Source organism: Manacus vitellinus, unplaced genomic scaffold, assembly GCF_001715985.3.
Source record: "Manacus vitellinus isolate BGI_N305 unplaced genomic scaffold, ASM171598v3 scaffold_1_pilon, whole genome shotgun sequence".
NCBI lineage: Eukaryota > Metazoa > Chordata > Aves > Passeriformes > Pipridae > Manacus > Manacus vitellinus.
In genome coordinates, this window is record NW_021939396.1 from 53,011,044 (window position 1) to 53,025,029 (window position 13,986).

A 13,986-nucleotide genomic window follows, 5' to 3' on the forward strand; every position below is an offset into this window, starting at 1 on the left:
TGCTTGCAATTCTGAATGTTTGTATTTAATTTCATAGGAAAAATCTTAGTATTTACTTGTGCTAATTTATTAAGGTGTCATATTGGAAGTGTAGGAATCTCAGCTGCATGTTATTAGGAAAACTTTCTATAATATACACAATATTATGCAAAACAAACTGTGGAACTTTCATGATGCCAACTTTAGAAAGTATCCTTATCCATAGTCTATTTGTCCCTATCATTTACTGTGCTAGTACTTTGTGGTTTTTATGATAGGGGAAATGACAATAACGTGTTTTTTCACACTCATTGACTCCCCATACAAGGGAGGCAAAGGAAAGTTGGAGGTACAATAATCTTACTCTCCCTACTGTCCTTGTTACTGTGTAGTCTTCCATATGATGGGCCAGTGTTAATGGTAGTGGTTATGCCTTTTTTTTCCTGTGGTGGTCTGATGACTGGCATGTGTATAGTGTTTCTTATATGCTGTGAATCCTAGGAAGAACTGCAAAGCACAGTGTGATTACTCTTGATAGAGATGCACTGCATTGCATCCTGATAAAGTGGATGATACTTCCCACACATAAAGTCTTTGAAATATAGTTTAACTAGCATTTTGGTCTCCAGTGTTAGAAACACTCCATCACTCCCTTTTCCCCCTCCTCTTTAAGAGCAGATTCCTTACTATGTGAATTTGCAAAATTTTAAGTTCTAATGATACCTTATCCTACTGGTTACAGGAGGCAACCATAGTTGTGATGATGACTGCTTCCCTGGACTACTTTGCCCTCTGTGGTGGTGTCTGTTTCTTCAGTGATCCTTCCTTGTGGGGTGGGAAAGAAGGAATGCTCAGTCAGGTCAGAGCCTTTTGTGCACTCTCAGCTGCAAAACTCTAGCTACGTTTTAAAGAACATGAGCAATCTGTATCGTTTGAAAGATGTGTTAGATGTATTCAGAAATTATCCTGAGGGTCACAGAGGGTATTTTACTTACCCAAAACTACCCCATACCCTTTCTTGAAAGCATCAGTCTTTGAAACTTTTCTTATAAAGTCTGTCTTTTTAACATGGGCCAAACAAGATATTTTTCTTTCCCTTCATTCATGAAAGAGCTGAGTTGTTCTGACTGAAGTTAAATTACTGTAAAAAGTAAGACTTATGGCAGAGACTCATCATAAAAAAATTAATTCAGATACATTTTTAAAGCTTAGTAGTTTAAAGAGGTGGACAGTGCTCTGATCCTTAATTGTAATGCTGAGAATCAGCTGCATTGATACTCTCTCTTGCTGGAGAAGCATTATCAGGGTTTTACTAGTTGCCATAATAAAGTTACTTGGTACACGTTAAATAGCTGTTTAATCTTTTGTTATATTTCTGTCTGTTGTTTCCTTACTAGTAAAATAGATCAGTGTCAGTGAAGTTGTATATGCTTAGAGGAGCCTCCTCTTGTCCTCTTTTTTGGGTCATTGAAATCTCTGCTTTTGAGAGGCTTTTGTACTTTGTTTTCATGTTGAGGGTATTTTTGACAGGGAGTCAATGCTCAGATTGCAGTTTTAGTTACTATGGAGAAACTTTCCCACAGAAAGGCTTATGCTCTATTTTCTGAAGATGGTTAAACACTGAATTTGCCCAACTTCCTCTTAACCTGCAGTTCTGAAGTTCATTTCGTACCAGTTTTCTTTAGACTGAAAATTCTTTTGGCTCAGACATGCTTCCTTTTAGCCTTTGCAATCTGTAGTGTCCTAATGGAAAAAGGAAAAGATGAGGATCAGGACAAAAGAGAGCTATATCTAAAAGCCTGCATATGACAAGGGGATTGAATGTAGCTGTAGGCTGATTGTTGGGTTTTGTTGAAAGAGAACTATCACATGGCTGTCTTGGAAGTGAGTTTATTGGAGATTTCTGGTATATACTGATGTATGTCAGTTCCTCCACTTGGGGATTTGGTTTCCCTACGAAGGTGCTAGGTTGTGGTGGTTTTACGTTGTGGAGCTGGTAAGAGTTGTTTAAATAAGTTTGTTTCCATGGGGAAAAATTCCTGGATCTGGGCTGAATGGCAACAACACGTATAATTTGGTTTGTATGTAGTTGTGAGGTTTTTTTTCTGATACTTTCTGTAGTTTTTCTTTGTGTCTGCTATATTGAATACCGTTTAAAGAGGCAGCTACATTAAGGTGTACTTCAAAGTGTCAGAAAACCATATGAAGCTGAGAACTTGATCCAGAAATAAATTCTGAAAGATTCTGAAAGCATTTTATTTTCACCTGCTCTGTCAGTGTCTTTGCCAGATGAACGCTTACTCTTAAGCCCACTGTTCTCAGACTGGTTAGATTGTGTGATTTTTATTTTTTTTCACCTCCTCCAGCAATAGGAAGGCAATACTGCAGCCTTTGAAAGGCCCAAAGGTTTGATAGCATTGTGCTGCAATGCAGGCTTTTCTCCTGATCCTGTGCAGTCGCTGTGATGTGAAGGGTAGGAACCTTTTCTCCTCATCCTTTTATTTCTTTTAAATCACCCATTAAATACCTGAGAGAAAGCAGACTGTTGGGAAAAAAGTTTTCCACATAATAAGAAAAGTTGGAGAAGAAGGCATTCAGAGAGGGAACAGTTTTCTAGGTTATGCCTGGAGGATTATTCAGATTCAGGAAAGACTTCAGAACACAGGGCTCAACCTTAACATCCTTTCAAATTCTTTGCTAAACTGAAGACAGACCAATTTCCCATCAATTGTCTATAAATATAGAGGCATTTTAAGGACCCTTTTGCTGACTGTTGTCAGAGTCTAAGGCCATAGAAAATACTTTCTGGTCGCATTTTTTTCAAGGCGTTATATTGGATGGGAAAGGAGTAGACTTCTACAGAGGATCTTAAGGTTTCAAAAATTGGAGGAATAACAATGCTATCAGATAACCCATGAGGAAACAAAGACATAAGAACTGCAGGTCACACTGCAGCTAATCTTCAAAGGTCGGGATTAGAACCAAGGTGGGTTTTTTCCATCTCCTCTTTTTCCTATCTGTGTAAATATAGACATATTTTTATTCTGTAATTTCAATACTGAAATCCTTAAGTTAAATCTGAAGTTCTTAAACTGTGAGGAATTGTTCCTGAACAGATGATGGAGCAAGCCTGAGGACTGCTGGGTTTTGCTTCCTCTTCCTCTCTTTTGTGCCCCTGTCTCACTGAGTTTTGCAAGACAAAGCTCATAAACTCTTCCAGAGGATAAAAGCTGAAGCTTCTTGTGCATAATCACGAGCAGCAGGCTGACAGAGACACTTGGTCAAAGTGACAGTTATTGTGTATAAGAGATTAGTGATAGACAGGGAAGATTTTGTTATTTAGTCTTGCCCAAATTGCGAACATTTTCAACTGTGTGACCTTTTCTAGTTTAATTAATGTAAATCTTAGAAGCACAGGGCATCATGATTACAGAAAATAAATGTTGTTCAACTATATTACAGACCTTATCTCCTGAATTTGGTATGAGATCTGATGTTCCCTGCTGGATTTTAAAAATGAAATTGACTCTTAATGAAGGATCTTGAAAAATTGAATTCACATCCAAGTTTCTAATGCCAGCCATACCTCTGGTATTTTTGTTGCTGCTAAGTCAGCTTGTATTTTTTTTGTAAAAGTCTTAGAAGCATCAACACTTCCATTAATGTTTATAAAGAAAGCAGCAATTTGAATATGCGTGGCTGAAAAAACATTTCCTGCAGTTGTCCCAGCAATTTGCAGGCTCTCTTGAATACTTGGTCCTCAGAAAATATATATGAAAACTGAATTATTCATTCATATTCAGCAGGGACAAAATACTGAAGATTCATGATGCCATGAAACTTAACTAACTCACTTGTTGTGTGGTCATTTAATAACTTCTGATAAAGTTTGTGTAGTTTTTGTTCTGTCTTTGGGAATGGAGTTCATTTGCTTGTAAAACAGTGGCTGTATAATAACTGCAGATAGACTGTGATAACTTGGGATGTTCCTGTCTCCTCCTGTCCAGTCTTTATTGCAAGTGTGTATTACAGTACTGCAGCTAAGTTAATCTCTCCTTTATGTTTATCATAAGCTCTTAAATACATATATACTGTATTAATTGACATAAGTTTTAGGTCAAACCTCAGTATAAAAGCTTGGAAAATGTAGATGAGCACAATTTCTGTGTATATTTTTATTGCTTCTTAAATGTTTTCTTAATAGTTTATAAAAAGTGCGGATACTATTCTGATGGGAAAAGTTTTTAGGACTTTGTAACTGATTTAGAATTATGCACATGTATTTGTATGATGTTCATCGAATCAGAAGAAAAGGAATTGTAAGCCATTTTGGAAGAAACTATTGCTTTTTAATAGTGTTTTTATATTTATTATGCAAATGAACTTGTATATATCTTATTTTACTTTCCTGAAGTACTAAGAAAATAACATTTTTAGGTAGCGATTTAGTTGCTCCATTCTGTACTTACAAAAGGGTTAGTTGTGGGAATGTGTTTTGTAGGGTTTTTTTTTTAATGACTTGGCATTGTGTAGTTGAATAAATAGTTTGCATTTGAAATGTGAAAAAATCAGCACCACTTATATGCATGTGAGGAACACCAGTATCCAAGTGACAACAAAAAGGACGTCTTTGCATAAGTGGTTGGCCATCTTTAAACTTGTTCCACAGTGGGTCAGCAGTTTTGCAGAGCAGTGAGATTTTTGAGGTTTAGAAGGCAAATCTTACAAAAACTTCACTTTAAAAAAAAGTAACTTTCAATATGAAAGAATAGTTAATCTTTCCTGTGTACCTTACATTTAGACCTTGTCTTACAGCTCCTCAGCCATGCAGTTGATAAAGGACCTAGGCCTGCCCAAGGCATCCATGTAGCCTGAATGTTAGGTATGACAGCATCTTCTCTAGGAATGTGTACAGGTCTCCCAGATGGAGGTGGGTAGAGGTATTAGCGTGACTAGATCCTCACTGCCTACACATGAAGAACAACTTTTTTGTGTCATCTGTGGTATTTTGACATTTTAGTTATGGCAGATGTATAGTAGAGACAACCAAAACTTTCTGTTTTTCCCATACAACTTGGCATACAGATTAGGGAACTCCTGTTTTGAACTTCGGTACAAAATGGAAATCCTGTAGCTCTCAGCTGTTTCCAGACATAGATCTGCACTTAGTGTGCTATTAGTAATTTACTATTGTCTCATTAACTAGTTGATCCTTTTTCCTGTTTTAGGTTCTATCTTATTTGGTGATGTGATTTTGTTAAGACCTCATGAGTTTGATCTCCTTTCTAAGGAAAATTCACAAGACTGGATATTTTGACAGCAATTTTTTTCAAACACCATGCTCTTTTGTAGCAAAGCACGGCTTAACTGACAACAACCTGATGATAAAACAGTGGCCTTGTTCAGGGGAAGATGATGAAGGAGCAGGGAATATATTTCCTGTGTCATTAGGATACCTTATTCCTTCCCTAATTTTTCTTGGTTTTGTTGATCTGTTTTTGTCTCTGTTACTGAAGATGTATTTCACTTCCTAAGTTGGGCTTTAGAGTGGTGTTCAGTTCAGTACATATTTGTTTGCACTGTTGGTTATTTGGAAGACATTGGACTTTTGTGGAACTGAAAAATGTCATTTGAGATTTTTTTGAACTTGGAACTTTTTAAAATCATTGTTAATAGTGGTTTTAATTTTTGGGCAACTCATCAGTTGAATGTGTTTGTGTGGACTGTGTATCTCTTCCATACGTTATGCGTGCTGCTGCATGGATCATGTTGTCCTCACTAATAGTAGACTCATTGAAATAGAAAATATTAACAATAATGTCAATTACCACAAAAATGGCAAGAGTTTTCATTGGAAGAGACACAAAACCTTGTGCTTCAAGGCTTAACAAATGCCTAAGACACAGATCAGTGAAGTGGGGAACGTTTTTATACACGTGCACACTGATGAGTCTTAATTTGTTTCTGAAGCACACAGTTATGGCTGTTGTCTGAAGTTATTTGATTTAATATACTGGAAGTGTCTAGTATAGCAGGATCTAAAGAATCCTAAAGGATTGAATATGGCAGTTGCTCTGTTTTTGTGATAATATTACCCTTTGCCCCCTTGTTTATCACCTATGAAATTGATTACATTTTCAATTATATGAAATTATTATTGCAGGCTCAGTCTCCAGATGCAAATTAAACTTTTGATTAATTCTTTATTGATTTCATGCGATGTATGAATTTCAGTCAAAATATATGAAAGTAATATTTAAAAATGCCATTTCTGTAATGTAGTAGTGACAACACAGGCTATTTTGCTGCTCTCCTGGTGATTGAAGAAGCATGGTTTTCATCCCTTGGTATGCAATAAACCTTCTGAGATGCATTCTGCCTGGAGAACATTATAGCTTAAATAACTGTGGAACTGTAATTAAATACAAATTGCAGTGCTAGTGTGCACACAACAAATTATCACTTGATAGAGGTTTCATGGTTCTGAGGAGCTCTTTTAGATGTAGGTAAATTTGAATGCTCTTGCTTTAATTCTACACTTCTGTTATAAAAGCTTACTGTTACCAGCTTTCTAGTTTTTATTTGTGCTTTAGACTTGTTTGGTTCCAAACAATTTATCTTTTATTTTTTTTTTTCCCTTAACTCGAAACTCAGAGAAGCACTTGGTCATGTGTTTACTACTTTCTTAAATCAAGTCTTGGTCATCAGGGCACAACTCTTGTTTTATTAAACTGTAACTGCTGGTCAGTTCTTGGGGGCTCATTGAGTTTGCATTCACTAGTGAAGTGTTCCAGGTTATGATAGCAACCTTTGGCATGCACTGACAGTGTTATACATTAATAGTATTTATAAAAAAATGATACTGAGGAATAACCCTAGAAGATAAAGAACTTGTGTTTCAGCATGAGGTGTTTCTTGTAAAATTACTAATTATAATGTTGAGGATGAAATTAAAGAGGGAGATATACACTGAAAATACAGGACTTTAAAAAAAATTAGTATAATTTTTAAATTTATTTTCATTTAGCTTTTCAGTTGCTGATTTGTAAACAGTCTGCTTGCTTAATCTGAAATAAGTACATTTGGTACAAAATACACTTCAAATTTCAAAGCATTTACAAAGAAGAATTCTGAATAATCAGGCCTTTGATGGTACATTAATATTTTATATTGAACTATTTACTAATTGCCAAGGATATTTTTTCGGTTTCCATTTCTTTTAGAAAATTAAAATATTTTTATGAGCTTTGACAGAATGCTGCCAAAGATCTTGTCCTCTGAAAAATTCTTGTAAAATGAGATCAGTCTGGCTGGGCTTTTGTGGGGGTCGTGTAGCTGTTTGGCACTAATGTAGCTAGAGGTGGTGGGGTGGCTTTATACATGCAGAAGGTTGTTTCTAGTAATCCCTCTTTCTTTCCATCTTCTTGATGAAATATTAAATGCTAGGTTTGGATTTCATTTTAATACATCTGAAGCTTGGTCTTGTTAATCAGAAGGGCCAAAGTTTGTATCTGCTGGAATTCTCTGGAAAAAATGATACATCTTTCAAAGCTGTTTTTTTTTTCTAAAATACCACTCTAATTTAAAGAATTCATGTCAAGCTTGTAGATCAAAGTCAGACTGTATAGAAGCACATTGCTGTATTACTAAATACTAGGGGAAATATATCACAAGGAATGCATATTTAAAAGGGAATTCTAATAAAAAGAAATGTATAGATCTGATGATCTTGGAGGGCAGGCAATGAGAATTGCTTGTCTCCAACCTGGACTTAAGTGCATTAAATAGCTGAAATACCAATTAGGAAAATGGACTGGGTGATCGAAATTTTTTCATTTCAAATGTTGAATCTTCTGCTTTCTCTTTTCCTGTGTTGTGCCCAGGATTTTTGTCCGTCTAGTGATTAAAAAGATTCCAGCATGTATAGTAGAATGGTAAGTTCAATAGCGTATCTTACATTATTACCTAGCAAAAGTTTTATTTCATTATTTATCATCACTATTCAGATGATGCTGAGTGTATGTGTGTTTTCTTTCTTCATTCCTTGATTGTTGTTCTCTAGTCTTTTTCAGTGCATTACTAGATAGTGTTGTTTTAATGTATTATGAAAATTTCATTAATGCATCCTGTTACTGTTAGAAGATTCCAGGCCCAGATTATTTTTTTGTGAATGTATTTTAGTTACAAACATTTGTACTTATTTTTCCCATAGTTCTCTGTAGCTACCAGACATGTCATATGATGTCTTTCAGCTTTTTCTTATTTCAGCAACTACAAGACACTTGTGGTTTTGTGCTTAGAGCCATTCCAACTATAACTTTTTTGACAGCAATTATTCTAAATCCACTTCAAACAACGATGAAGTTGCTCACAGCTTTGTCCAATTCAATATGCAGGAATTCTTTTAGATTTCTACAGGCCTGAGAAAAGGGTAAACTGTATGGTGGCATATGTTTGATCTTTCTGTTTTCATTTTAGTTACTAAGTGTTATTTATTCTCTAACATTTCCTTAAAATGTTTTCCAGTCCTGTTGGATTCTTGTGAGGTTGGTGATGTCCTGTTCTTGGTAGCTTTCTGTCTTTAGTTTTGACTTGAGTTGCTGGATGAATAACTGCTGAACTGAGAACACCGCAGACACAGCTTTTAGAAAATACATGTTTTTAAAATGCAGCCTCTTTCCCTTTGATAAAATCATGAATTTCATTGGTGTATAATAATGAGGTATATTATTTGATTAGGCTTTTTCCTCTGTTCCCCTCCTGCCCCCCCCCCAAAGAACCTGTAGAGTAGAATAGCAGTTGGGGGAACACAGAACAATTACAAATATTCTGTGTTTTCCTTTAGACTACAGCAGTTTGTCATATATAAGGTGCTTGAAACTCATCAGGTGCAAACCTACAACTCAAATATGGACTGGAATTGGAGTGGAAAAAAATACCATACCTCCCACTGAAGTGCCTGTTCATAGTGCAGGCTAACCTTTAATTTTGTACTGCTTTGGCTGGTCAGCTTTCTATGGGCAAAATGACTGAGATGTTAGCAGGAGAGAATGTGTGTTGAAAAACTGAAGGAAAAAAGCTAATAATTTCCTGCACCTGACCTCACAGAGAAACCTCTTCCTTCCCCCAAGCCAACCATTGTAAAACACCATAAATTTTCTCCACATGTTCTAGCTGTGCTTAAGCAGATGCTACAGAACATTTGAAGCTGTAACAGGATACTTTTCATCCTGAAGAGTGGGACTGAATTTCACCTTGTTCTTTTCTGAATGTTTTCTTTTGGCTAGACATTCGAGTTGTATTTGTTTTACTTTTCTTCTCCACAGCATATCTGCTAGTGAAGGGTAATGTTGGATGTACATTTCAGCATTTAATTTTTTGGCTCAATGACCCATAGCTCCTTTTGTTGATGTTTTGGGGAGGGAATAGATTATTGTTAGTGATATGACTTATATATGAGATAAACTTCTTCATCACTTAGTACTCAAGCCTAAAGAAAAAGATGCAGAACAAAGAAGATGGAACATTAACTTGCAGTATTTATTCTGAGATTGATGTATGTGGGTTGAATTTGGTTTCTCTATGTAACATTAGTAAGAATTCTATAAAATAAACATGATTTGCAGAATTACATAAAATGTGTCATACTGTGGTATGGTGATAGAAATGCCTTTTAAGAAAAGTAAGTTTTTGTAATAGGAGGATGGGTTATAAAAGTGTTAAACTAAATAGGTAAGTTCTAGGTGCAAGTTCGTTGGGAAGTGCTGTTACACTTGGGATACAGTCAATTCAGTTTGCCTCTGTTTGCAAGATGAAATTCTTCTAGCTTGTTTAGCATCTGTTATTTAAAAAGAATGTCTTGGGTTCCTGCTAACTCATATCCTTGAAAAAGTCACATCCAGATCTGAAAGAGCCAATCTCAGTATTGTAATCACCAAACCAAATTCTTATCCTAATACTTGAAAAGTGAAGAATGCCTGTTGTCCTTCCTTTTTGAAGCAGTGAGCTGCACTGTGTCTTAGAGCTAACAAAAATGTGCCATTGAAGGCAAAACTGATCTTTCTTCAGGAGCACCATCAGTGTGTTTCAGAAACTGGTGAAGCCAGTCAGACATTGGCAAAAGTGCCCAGGAGCAAGGGCGGCTTGTAGCCCAAATTTGTGCTCATTTACTATGTTTAATAAAACAGGAAAGAGAAAAAAACAATTTTTCATTACTAAAATTTGAAAGTTATATTTTGAAGCAGCTTGAAATGTTGTTAATAATTATGAACTAGGTCTGTACCTAGTTTTACACCCCAAGCTGCTGTGGTACAGAATGGTTTGAAGTAAGATTGCTGTTTGCGATTTGAACCCTCCTACCTTGTTGGCAAGATGACCTTGACAGCGGAATGGGTGAATCCTCTGCTCAGATGACCAGGATTCAGAGACCACCAGAAACATAAAATGTGGAACTGGTTGTCGATTAAGGAGAAAAAATCTCTTACAGGCCACTGCCATCTTTCTGTATGACCTCAGATCGGTTCATCAGCTCTTTTGCTGAGTTGCGTTTGTGTGCAAAGGGTTATGTTACTCTTTGGGCCAGATTCCCTCTCTTTGTATACCTGTGCTGACTGATTTCACTGAGGTTACTTCTGGTCAGTACAGATGTAAGGTGAGAAGCAGGGTTTCTGTTTACATTGTCAAATACAGTTGATTTCTTTTTAAACTTCAGCATTCAGCTTGTATGTGAGCTGTATGTATAAGACTGTGAGCAGGTCAAAGATTAATGTACTGATAGTTAAGCTGCTCTGGAAATTAGTTTCTGCAGTATACAGTGCTAGCTTTTACATGCTGATGAATTTTGGGTATGCAGAGGAGCTCCTGGATGTCAGTGAGAATGTCAGCAAAGTTGTTTCACATTTGAGGTCTGTCCTACAAGGAAAGGCCATTGCAGTCCACAGCGTTCCTCCTCTGGATATGCTAATGCACTGTGAAAGTGCACATCATGCCTGGATGGGCCCTGCTGATAAAATACCGCCTGGAGATCTCGCAAAGTGCTAATGTGTCAAAGTGCCCGCAAGCAGAGGGTGAATAATACCGCTTTCTAAAGGTCATGTCTGTTGAAGTTAGCTGGTGCGTCCTTCTCCTCCTCGCGTGGGGCTGCAGTCCACTCTGAAAAGTTCTGTTGTTCTTTGTAATCTCAAAATCCACAGTTTAATGGGTAGAATCAATAGGGCTGATAAAAGTGTCTTAATTTAGACAGCGGGAAAGAAAAGCAAACACTGAAAGCTTTAAAGCCTTAAAACTGGCTCTTTGAGCTGGGATGGCTATCTGATTTCAAGTCTTGTCTACTGCACTGTTCCCCAAAATGTGTTACCTGTTCTGGGAATTGCCTTATTCACATTTCCAATCTTCCTTTGTGTCTTTACCTTCTAATGACAGAAGTGCTTCCACTTCTTGGAATAATTCCAAGTAGTTACATACGACTGTGCCAAGCAAAGTTAATAGTTATTCTCGCTAATGGATGGACATTTTCAAAAAATGCAAAACCCCAGAAAAACAACTATCTTACTTTTTTTTTCTATCCTGCGTTTTACAGTAATGTTCGACTCTCCTATTTAAAGCCTTATACCTTTTTCCTCTTAGGCTTTTAGTATTTAATATAATTCATAAAATATTGTGAGCATGGTGTATAATTTGTGTACGTAACATTAAATAATAAAACAGGTGTAACTAAAGTATAATTTCAAGTAGCTTACCTATCATTATGCTCTTGCAATTTTATTTGGGACTTGGTTATACTTAAACATCCCATAAAACATGTATATGTAAAAGTTATGTGTTGATATAGCTAAACAAAAAACAATCTTCAAATTACTTTTGACCTTACACTTATCAACTATTTTTAGTGTCTTGCAGGACATTTGTATTCATAGACAACCTCTTGTCCTGAACTTAATTGTTTATAAAGGTATGTGTCTGTCATGCAGACTGTTTAATTTCAGACTTAAATCTGTGAGTTCTTGATGCTTTGGATGTGCTTTTTTTCTGCTGCGAGGAAGAAACATTTCCTATTTATTCAGGAAAAGGTTTATCTCATTGCTGCAGTCTGAAGCAAAGCTCTGCAAAGAAGAAATACTCTTCCTCCTTTTGTTTCCTATTTTGCTTCTATACGAATAACTGTTCCTTCCTTCGCTGTTCCTTCACCCCACTTGTTTAGTTTAGAAGTTCTGGTTCACCAGAATGGTCTGTTCTCTAAATATTTGCTTAAAAAGCAAAAGGTTCTGGTCTGCTTTTATGAGTATATTTAAGTAATGTTCATTCTTCTGTTTGACCAGTGTTTTCATTGCTAGGCATTTAAAGGATAGATGAAAGTTCATCTTTCAGGCATATACTTCACTGGTTGTTTCTATACACCACAGCTGTTGCTTATTTAAGTTAGGCAAACCATTGTCCAGGGTCACAGTGTTCTGTTTGTCTTTGTTTTTTTCCACTCCTGATATCTGTTTAAGACTGGTGTGTTGGATAATTCCAAGTTTGGTACCTTACGTTTACATTTTCTTGTCTGTTTCTCTTTGAGGCACTGTTTGTGGTCACTGCTGCTGCTTCGTTGTTGGAAGTAAATTTATTCTCAAACACTCACAAAGAAAGTATCAGCTGATTTAGCTACTGCGCCAACTGCCTGGCTGCCTGTAGGACAGTCCTTCTTGGTGTATGTCAATACAATGTAGGTATCTCCCTTCATAGAATAGAAATGTTAAGATTGGGAAAGACCTCTTAAGATCATCTGTTCAACCATTAACCCAACACTGACAAGTCCGCCGTTAAACCACGTCCTAAACACGACATCTGCATGTTTTCTGGATACCTCCAGGGATGGTGATTCAGCCGCTTCCCTGGGGAGCTTGTTCCGGTGCCTGACCACCCTTTCAGTGAAGAAATTTTTCGTAATATCCAATCTAACCCTCCTCTGGTGCAACTGCTTATCCTTACAGCAGAGTTCTGTTAGGTCTGTGCAAGGTCATTCCTATGATATTTGTCTAGTTTCAGCTGCCAAATGCTGTTTCCAAGACACTGGGGTGCTTGTTTAGCAATTTGGGCTCTGTCCTTGAAGTGTTCTGTTAGAAAACCCAGTGGAAGAGCAGCCAAGCATCTCCAGTGCTCTTATTTCCTACTGCTCCAGAATCTCTGTTCTCTGGATTTGCAGGGAGCTATACTGGATCATGGGCAGCTTGGGCCTCATCCAGCCTCAACTGTTTTGAAGGGTTGAGTCTACGGACAAGGCAGAGACTTGATTTTTGTCAATTTATTTGCATGTATAAGACTACAACTTAAAAAAAAATCCAACTGAAACTCTCCTTTCTCCTAGGACTTGATGTTCAAGTCCAATTCTCATTGAGTGCACTAAGGCATAAAGACAGATAATTCAGATTACTTATTGCTTGGTACACCAAGAATGGTGTATCACATGTGACTGTGTTTGACCATAGCTTTTAATCACATGAAAATTTGTGTAAACGTGACATTTTAAAATGTTTACAAATTTCGAATAGCAGCAAAATAAAATCTGACATTGGTTTGTAGTAAAAGTAAATAAAGTATCTTTCTATCAGTATCCAGTGTGGGTAGGTATAATAATTTTTTTTCCCTGGAATTCTTGTTAAATGCTTCATTGGAAAACACAATAAACTGTGCCACTTCATTTCACTTGCTCAGTGTTTGAAGAATGCTGTCTAACAGGAAAATAAATTTGATTTAAAAACCAAACCCTTGCAAAGTAGTACAGACTTGATAACAGTCAGGACAAAGATGGTGAAAATGGTTTGAATTTACACAAGTAAATTACAAATAAAATCTGGAGTAGTGTGGGTATATGGGAGGTGAAGTTATCTTGATGGGTGTACACTTGACTAGCAAGATAGGAAGTCCGAAAAAGATTATTTGGTATACTGAAAGTAGGACACTTCTGCCTAACATAGGCCATTTGGTCAGCTTAAACACAATCTAGGAAGACTTTACTCTCTCAGC

The 13,986-nt window shown here is 36.6% G+C and overlaps 1 protein-coding gene across 3 annotated transcripts in view; it reads left to right on the plus strand.

The window, feature by feature from the left end:
• The window catches only part of LDLRAD4 (low density lipoprotein receptor class A domain containing 4), a 246,518-nt gene that overhangs the window by 23,144 nt on the left and 209,388 nt on the right, over nucleotides 1-13,986 (plus strand). The window contains exon 1 of one of the 3 annotated variants that reach the window (XM_029959315.1): nucleotides 779-838. The exons of the other annotated variants lie outside the window; for them this stretch is intronic. The gene's annotated coding sequence lies outside the window, so the exon portion shown is untranslated. Of the gene's footprint in view, nucleotides 1-778; nucleotides 839-13,986 lie in introns of those variants that run through there. 3 annotated transcript variants of the gene reach the window in all.